We start from the raw sequence: 9,380 nt of genomic DNA, 5'->3' as shown, positions 1-9,380 counted from the left end.
TAGAACGAAACTTCATGATAAAAAATATTCACTCTCTATTTAAAGATTAAGATTAAACAAGGACTCTAGCCCTTAGGGTCGCCCTTTCAAAAAACAGAGATTATCACAGTTTCCGCCTCCCCACCAGCACTGGACTTGTTAAAACGCTATTTATTAAGTGGATGCCTACTTGGGCAGTCAATCCGAGATGGTCAGCTGTCAGGGAGGTATGAAAAAAATTTTCCAGATTGCTTGGCTTTGCATGGTTCTGCTGGCTACTTCAGGAGAGAAGAGTGGTGAGTGAGCCAGCTGCATCTCTTCCATGGCACACCTCATTTTCAAGGCTGTGGCAAATTTCCATCCAAGGGTTAAAGCTGCTTATGGGGAAATTAAACAATTTCTTGCTCACCAAATAAATAGGAACAACAGCTACATGATAATGCTGGGGTTCTGATACGCTTGATCTGTATAACGTTGCATGGAGGATGTGATATGCCGTTGGCTTTACAGACAAGCATGTGACCCAATTTGTTTGCCACACCGTTATTCCAGAGAGGTAGTTTACTGACAGAAGAAAAATGAAGGCAGAGTACTGATTGTACAATCAAAGCCGAGTGGCTGCTGAACAGAATACAATGCTGTGTAAATCCTGAAGCCACCCCAGAGTAAAGAAAACTAAATAACAAGCAGAAAGAAATATTCACTAGAAATGAAATACTGGGTGATTTCTACTTGCATCTCTCCATACATTTTTTTAAACTTTGGTAACTAAAATAGGCACGGGCTCCATTTTGTTAGTACTACTTAAGGTATATATTTTATTTTCTTAAATTCCCTTTAAAAACTTAATTCTATGGTTTTGATTTTAGGTTGCAAACATTTAAAATCTGCATCAGTAAGTTATCAGTTTTGCCAGTTCTTTTACTGTCATGTAACCAAGTAAGTTTGTGTGTGGATTTCATGTTACTTTTTGTGTATTTAATCATGAAATTTAATTTTGCATACTTATTTGTAATGTTTCTTTTAAATAAAAGTGACTAATTTTGTTGATAAGAAACAGGGGGAATAAACACAGTCAATCAGTCTCCATCTGGAGACTCAAATTCTTCCCCATGAGCAGAATCTGACTAGCAATCTTGATAAAAGAAGCAAATAAGCTCTGGGTCACCAAACACATCCTTTGTTGTTATTGTTGTTTAACTCTTAGGAATCCTTAAGAGAGGTTTTCAAGGGGATTTTACATCCTTCTGTATGAACAATGAGTGGTATATGATATTGATGCTTTCCTCCAACACTGTTTTTTTTTTCCCTTTTATTTTTATTAGTTGGAGGCTAATTACTTTACAATATTGTAGTGATTTTTGCCATACATTGACATGAATCAGCCACGGATTTACATGTGTTTCCCATCCCAATCCCCCCTCCCGCCTCCCTCCCCATCCCATCCCTCTGGGTCTTCCCAGTGCACTTGTCTCATGCATCCAACCTAGGCTGGTGATCTGTTTCACCCTTGATAGTATACTTGTTTCAATGCTATTCTCTCAGAACATCCCACCCTCGCCTTCTCTCACAGAGTCCAAAAGTCTGTTCTGTACATCTGTGTCTCTTTTTCTGTTTTGCATATAGGGTTATCATTACCATCTTTTAAAATTCCATATATATGCATTAGTATACTATATTGCTGTTTATCTTTCTGGCTTACTTCACTCTGTATAATGGGCTCCAGTTTCATCCATCTCATTAGGACTGATTCAAATGAATTCTTTTTAACGGCTGAGTAATATTCCATGGTGTATATGTACCACAGCTTCCTTATCCATTCATCTGCTGATGGGCATCTAGGTTGCTTCCATGTCCTGGCTATTATAAACAGTGCTGCGATGAACATTGGGGTGCACGTGTCTCTTTCATATCTGGTTTCCTCAGTGTATATGCCCAGGAGTGGGATTGCTGGGTCATATGGCAGTTCTATTTCCAGTTTTTTAAGGAATCTCCACACTGTTCTCCATAGTGGCTGTACTAGTTTGCATTCCCATCAACAACACTGTTTTCTTTAATGCGAACATGAAATTCAACTTAAGGCAAGTCTGTCTTGCAGGCTTGTGACTGCATGGTCCTACAGCCCAAATGGATTTTTAAGTAAAGTTTTATATATATAAAAAATAACACAGTCTATGGGCTTTCTGAGGGCACTGAGCTTCCTCAAGACTCCTGATCTTTTTCCTTGTACTTTCAATATTAGTTTCAAAGAACAAATAATATGAAAACAGGTATCCAAAAATGAGATGAATTTGGCCTAAGAAGCAACTGTAAACCTTTCTGAGCAATTGATTCATTTCTCCATTTGAGGGGCAGATAATTAAATTGGGTGGGAATCCACCTATGTCAAGTTGTAGTCTCTAGAAGGATACAGTCAGGGAAGGAAAGAACACGCCTGGCTCCAATCAGAACTAGACTCTTCCATTTCTGCATGGAGCCTGAGTGAAGGTTAAAAGTTTGCTAGCTTCAGATGAAGATGGCAGAGTGGGAAGACCCTGGGCTCACCTCCTCCCATGCGCACAGCAAAATTACAACTATTTACAGAGCAACTACTGATGAAAACAACCTGAAGACCAGCAGAAAAGATTCTCTGCAACCAAAGACATAAGGGAGGAACCACAATGAGATGGGCAGGAGAGGTAGAGACGAGGTATAGTCAAGGTCCACATCCCTAGCCAGGCAATCCACAAACAGGAGGGTAATCCCAATGGCAGAGGTTTTCTCAAAAGAGGGTTTTGAGCCCCACGTTGGGTCCCCCAGCTCAGAGTCCTGCAATAGGAAGACCAGTCCCCAGAACATCTGGCTTTGAAGGCCAGATGTTTTGGGAAGAGTAAGAGGGTTGTAGGAAAGAAGCTCCACTCTTAAGGGCTCACATGAAAAATCTCATATACTCAGAGACCTAACACAGAGGCAGTAATCTGAAAGTAGCCTGATGAGACCCACTGGGAGAGCCTCCCAGAGTGGGAGGAGGCAAATGGGATTCCCCTTGGGGACATAAATACTAACAGCAGCCATTTGAGAAGCTTGTTCTACCACAAGGACACTGGTCCTGCAGAGTGCCATTTTGGAGTCCTCTCTCCAGTCTGTTAGCACCAGGGCTTACCTGCCCACCAGCTGGGTCAGAACCAGTCCTGGAAACCCTAGACTACATAGCCCCCTTACCTCTGAACCCAGCCCTGTCCACCAATAGGCCAGCCCCAGCCCCAGGATTCCCTGGGATGTGCAGCCAGCAATGCCATGACCCTACCCTGCCCAACAGCAGGCCAGCAGCTTATGCGTGAGGCAGGGCCTGGCAGCCAACCAGACCAGGGCCTAGCCCCATCTACCTGTGGGCCAACAGCAGTCAGCCACACCACAGCAGATGGGCCCGTACAGCCTGCACACGGGCAGCCCTCAGCTCAGTTCAGTTCAGTTCCTCAGTCGTGCCCAACGCTTTGCAACCCCATGGACTGCAACACACCAGGCTTCCCTGTCTATCACCAGCTGCTGGAGCTTGCTCAAACTCATGTTCATTGTGTCAGTGATGCCATCCAATCATCTCATCCTCTGTCGTCCCCTTCACCTCCCACCTTCAATCTTTCCCAGAATCAGGGTCTTTTTAAGTGAGTCAGTTCTTCACATCAGGTGGCCAAATGCTGCAGTTTCAGCTTCAGCATCGGTCCTTTCAATGAATATTCAGGACTGATTTCCTTTAGGATGGACTGGTTGGATCTCCTTGCAGTCCAAGGGACTCTCAAGAGTCTTCTCCAACACCACAGTTCAAAAGCATCAATTCTTCAGTGCTCAGCCTTCTTTACAGTCCAACTCTCACATCCACACATGACTACTGGAAAAACCTTAGCTTTGACTAGACAGACCTTGGTTGGCAAAGTAATGTCTCTGCTTTTGAATATGCTATCTAGGTTGGTCATAGCTTTTCTTCCAAGGAGCAAGCGTCTTTTCATTTCATGGCTGCAGTCACCATCTGCAGTGATTTTGGAGCCCCCCAAAATAAAGTCTCTCACTGTTTCCATTGTTTCCCCATTTATTTGCCATGAAGTGATGGGGTCAGATGCCATGATCTTAGTTTTCTGAATGTTGAGTTTTTGGAAAAGGCCAATCCCAAAGAAAAGCAAAGCCAAAGAATGTTCAAACTACCACACAATTGCACTCATCTCACACACTAGCAAAGTAATGCTGAAAATTCTCCAAGCCAGGCTTCAATAGTATGTGAACCATGAACTTCGGATGTTCAAGCTGGATTTAGAATGGGGCAACCCTAGAGCATATAAATCTGGTAACCAGAAGGGAGTGCACTCCTGGGTCCCACAGGATATCATCTATGTAAGGCCACTTCTCTAGGGTTAGCAAACATAACTGATCCACCTAACACAGAGAAATAAAAACAGAGGATTAGGCGAAATGAGATGACAAAGGAATATTCCAAACAAAGGAATAAGAAAAAGTCCCAGAAAAAGAACTAAGGAAAGCAATTACAATGAAAAGATCAAGGTAATGATCGTAAAGATGCTCAAGAAACTCGGGAGAAGAAAGAATGAATACAGTGAGAAGTTTAACAGAGTTTGAAACTAAAATGAAAAGCCAAATAGAGTTTAAGAATATTGTAACTTATCTATTACATGTATAGTAGTTTGTGTCTGTTAATCCCATATTCCTAATTTATCCCCTCTGCCTCTCCCCTTGGGTAAACATAGTTTGCTTAATATTTAATATCTTGTAATAACCTATAATGGAAAATAACCTGAAAAAAATGTGTATGTACATAACTGAATCACTTTGCTGTACATCTGAAACTAATACAATATTGTAAATCAACTAGAATTCAATTAAAAAAGGATTTTTAAAAAGAGGAAAAAAAAAAAAAAAACTGTAACTTGGACTTCCCTGGTGGTATAGCTGTGAAAAATCCAGCTGCCAGTGCAGAGGACACAAGTTCGATCCTCGGTCCAGGAAGATTCCACATGCCATGGGACACCATAATGACCCTGTTAGTGGGAATGTAAATTGGGGTAGCCACTACAGAAAACAATATGGAGTTTCTGGGAAAAAATTAGAACTACCACACAACCCAGCAATTCCACTCCTAGGTATTTTTCCAGAGAAAACAAAAACTCTAAAAAAGAAATATGCGCCCCACTGCAGCTTTATTTACTAGCCAAGATATGGAAGCAGCCTGAGTGCCCACTGATAGATAAATGGATAAAAAAGATGGTATACACACAGATACACTGGAATATTGTCATTAAAAAAAAAAAAAAAAGAATGAAACCTTGCCATTTGCAACAACATGTATGGACCTAGAGGGTATTATGCTAAGTGAAATAAGCCAGGCAGAGAAAGCGAAATACCATATGATTTCACTTATATGTGGAATCTAAAAACAAAATAAATGAGCAGCACAGCAAAACAGTAACAGACATAGATACAAGAACAAACGAGTGGTTTCCAGAGGGGAGGCAGATGGGGAAAAATGAAATAGGTGAAGCATAAATTTCCAGTTATAAAATAAATGAGTCGTGGAGATATAACACCCAGCACAGGTATACAGTCATTTTGTAATAACTTTGTGGGGTGACAGGTGGTAACTAGACTTATCACAGTGACCATTTTGTAATGCATAGAAATACTGAATCACTGTGTTGTGCACCTGGAACTAACATAGTATTGTAGGTCAATTATCCTTCAATTTTTTTTTTTTAAAGTTTGCTAAATGTCATCTGGGGAAGTGGTGATGAATATGAAATAAGGACACCTGAAAAGCCCCTGAAGCTATAAAATGACATAAAACTGTAGTAAGATGACGGCACTTACACGGCTGCCTTGTCTGAGGTGAGTAACCTCAATGGCCTGAACAGATCTGTGTGAAAGGTCGCCAGTTTTCTGTCTGGTTCTGCTCCAAGTAAATATTCCCCACAACCACACCTGCTAGTGAGGTGTGCTGTGTGCTTAGTCACACAGTTGAGTCCAACTCTTTGGGAATCCATGGACTGTAGGTCACCAGGCTCCTCTGTCCATGGGGATTCTCCAGGCAAGAATACTGGAGTGGGTTGCCATGCCCTCCTCCAGGGGATTTTCTCAACCCAGGGATCAAATCCTGGTTTGATACAGGTCTCCCGCATTGCAGGCGGACTCTTTACCATCTGAGCCACCAGGGAAGCCCCAACGTATAGAAATAAGAACGTGGTCTTCCTGGAAAAAAAAGGAGACTGTATCTATTTCTAAATCAACATTTTTATAGTCTTTCGTTCCAGTACCATCAGGTTTTTACATATGAAAGACTTCCTGGCCTTTGGATAAATGTTAATAAATCAACCCAGGTGGTTATAAAGAACAAAATAAATCACTCACATTCTTTGCTTCCAATTTCACAAACACTACCTGAGCCAGTGAGGTTAAATAATTTTCTGGATGCCAAGCACCTAGAACTGACCCAGGGGATTTGCTTTAGACCATTCAGTTTCCTTTCAAATCTGGGAGCTAGCCATTTGGATGTTTTTATTAAAACACACCTATATGATGGGGAAAAAGTGGAAACAACAGCAGATTTTATTTTCTTGGACTCCAAAATCACTGTGGACAGTGACCGAAGCCATGAAATTAAAAGATACTTGCTCCTTGAAAGAAAAACTATGACAAACCTAGACAGCATATTAAAAAGCAGAGATAACCTACATCGTTTGTGTTCAAGTTACTTTGAAGGGGCTGCCTTGCTTGGATGGTGCTAATATTTTTCCTCCAGGGAGAAAGGGAAAACTGTACTTGGAAGTAATGTATGTTTATATCAATTTGCAAATTCCTATATATAGAGATATATTTTTTTAAGTGTGAATGTAACAACATACTGTGAATTTCATCTTGGTTACAAACGACACTCCTTCAGTCAGATACCCAAACAATATCAGTTCTGAAAAAAAAAAACCAGAGACATTACTTTGCCAACAAAGGTTCAAAGCTAGAGCTTCCCTTGTGGCTCAGCTGGTAAAGAATCCACCTGCAATGCAGGAGACCTGGGCTCAATCCTTGGGTTGGGAAGATCCCCTGGAGAAGGAAAAGGATATTCCTTTTTCTCCACTCCTGTATTCTGGCCTGGAGAATTCCATGGACTGTATAGTCCAGGGGGTCGCAAAGAGTCGGACACGATTGAGCGAACAGGCACACACACACACACACACATATAGTTTTTCCAGTAGTCATGTACGGATGTGAAAGTTGGACCATAAAGAAGGCTGAGTGCCGAAGAACTGATGCTTTTCAATTGTGGTGCTGGAGAAGACTCTTGAGAATCCCTTGGACAGCAAGGAGCTCAAACCAATCAATCCTAAAAGAAACCAACTCTGAATACTCATTGGAAGGACTGATGCAGAAGCTGAAGCTCCAATACTTTGGGCACCTGGTATAAAAAGCCGACTCACTGGAAAAGACCCTGATGCTGGGAAAGATTGAAGGCAAGAGGAGAAGGAGGATGAGATGGTTGAATGGCATCAATAACTCAGTGGACATGAGTTTGAGCAAACTCTGGGAGATAATGAAGGACAGAGTAGCCTGTCATCCATGGGGTCGCAAAGAGTTGGACACAACTTAGCTACTGTACAATACTATCTAGACCTTGGTTTTAGGAAGTACCAAACATAGAAGTTAGTTTTTTTCTTTCATGAATTTGATTTTCATTAAGCATTTAGGATCCCATGAACATTATATTTCATGTTTAATGGTATTACTTATTTACTGAAACTTGGTACCAGACAGTACAAAGAGACACTGCAATTCCCTGGTGAGAATAGTTTGAACAGCTAGGACACAAATGCTGCCTGAGTTTGAAACACTCAACTCAAGCAGCTAATTTTCCCAGGTATTTAGGTTTCATCTACCTTCAAGCTCTCCTAACTTACTCTGGCACTGGGAAAAGCGCAGGCCTGCTGCAACAGAAGTGTTCTTACTGCCTCTCTTTCTCAATCTGATTCTGTGACAACAGGCCCAGTCTGAGGAGGAATTCTTTGATTATTGGGCCATTCTGTTTAGCAACTCTGCATTTCTCAGGGATAAACTCATAGTGGAATTAAAGGCGTTGGCCCTCCCACCAAAACTACATGGTCAACGCCTACCTCAGCATCCCAGGGAGGTAGATCCTGAAACCCCGTCAGATCTTCTGAATTGAAATTTCTGGTGATGGGTTTGAGAATCTAGTCTTCTCACTTAAAATAAAGTAAAATGGTTAAATGCAAATGCATGCGAGCTGTGAGCCATGAGTTCCTTTACATTTGCAACAGAGGACAGTAAGTCTAAATATCACATTTATTAGGTAACTTGAGAACTTCATTCTCAAACGTACTAAAAAGGATCACAATATGCTATCCCATTTAGACAAAGAATTACTTTGTGCTGAAGGCTTTTGAGTCCATGAGATCTCTTATCTACCAAAAAGCAGAGCCTCCCAACAGAACTCAATTGTCATAAGTCCACTCCCTGAGAACTCTAATTTAATCACACCCAAACAGACATTGTTGGAAGGCTAGCATTTTTCTACTTAGTCTCCTAAATGAGCCCATTTACCTTTCCAAAACTTCATTTGTTTTCCCCTAAGTGCCTTTTCTCTCCCTCCCTTTCTCCTATTCAGCTAATGTATAAGACTCCAACTATGTAACTGCTTCTTTGGGATTTTCACTTCTTTTCTGTGAACTCCTTTATACATGTAAAATTATTTATATCAGTAAAATCTGTATAGATTTTCTTCTGTGAAGCTGCCATTTATCAATTTAAATTGTAGGTCTCACAGACTGAACATAAGAGCATAGAGGAAAAGCATTTCCTCCCCTACAATGTCAAATAAAGTCCATGGAAATTTGTGACATTCATCCAGTAGAACAACAAAAAGAAGAATTTTGTATTTTTAGATTAGAACTGGCCCAGCCAAAGGACACAGATATTCTTGATATTCCCAGGAGTTCTGGAAGAAGTGATAAACCAATTTCTAAATCTAGTGGCTTGTGAGCTCAAAAGTAGTTAGCAAGTGTCGAGAGCATAGATTCTGGAACCCAAATCGCTACATTCAATTTTTTTTCCAGTGACTTACTAACACTGAGGTTTGGCAAAGTTCCCTGTCTTTTTGGCATTCATCACATTGCCTGCAGTGGAGATAGTGACTCACAATTCTGCATGTTTACTGGGAGCATTCAATGAAATAAAGGGCACAATGATTCAGTAACAGGGTCACCTAGTGCTCGACACTGCTGTTGTTGATGGCAGGATGGGAAGAGAATCTGAGCCGCACCTTCCAGGGATATTAAATGCAAAATTCCCCCTTTATGATTATTTTTACCTGATTAAGGGTCACTTGTGTTGGAACTGAGCATCTCATCATAGAA

The sequence above is a fragment of the Dama dama genome, chromosome 9 (assembly GCF_033118175.1).
Source record: "Dama dama isolate Ldn47 chromosome 9, ASM3311817v1, whole genome shotgun sequence".
Taxonomy (NCBI): Eukaryota; Metazoa; Chordata; class Mammalia; order Artiodactyla; family Cervidae; genus Dama; species Dama dama.
The sequence above is the reverse complement of the archived record's forward strand: the minus strand, read 5'-3'. Positions refer to the sequence as shown.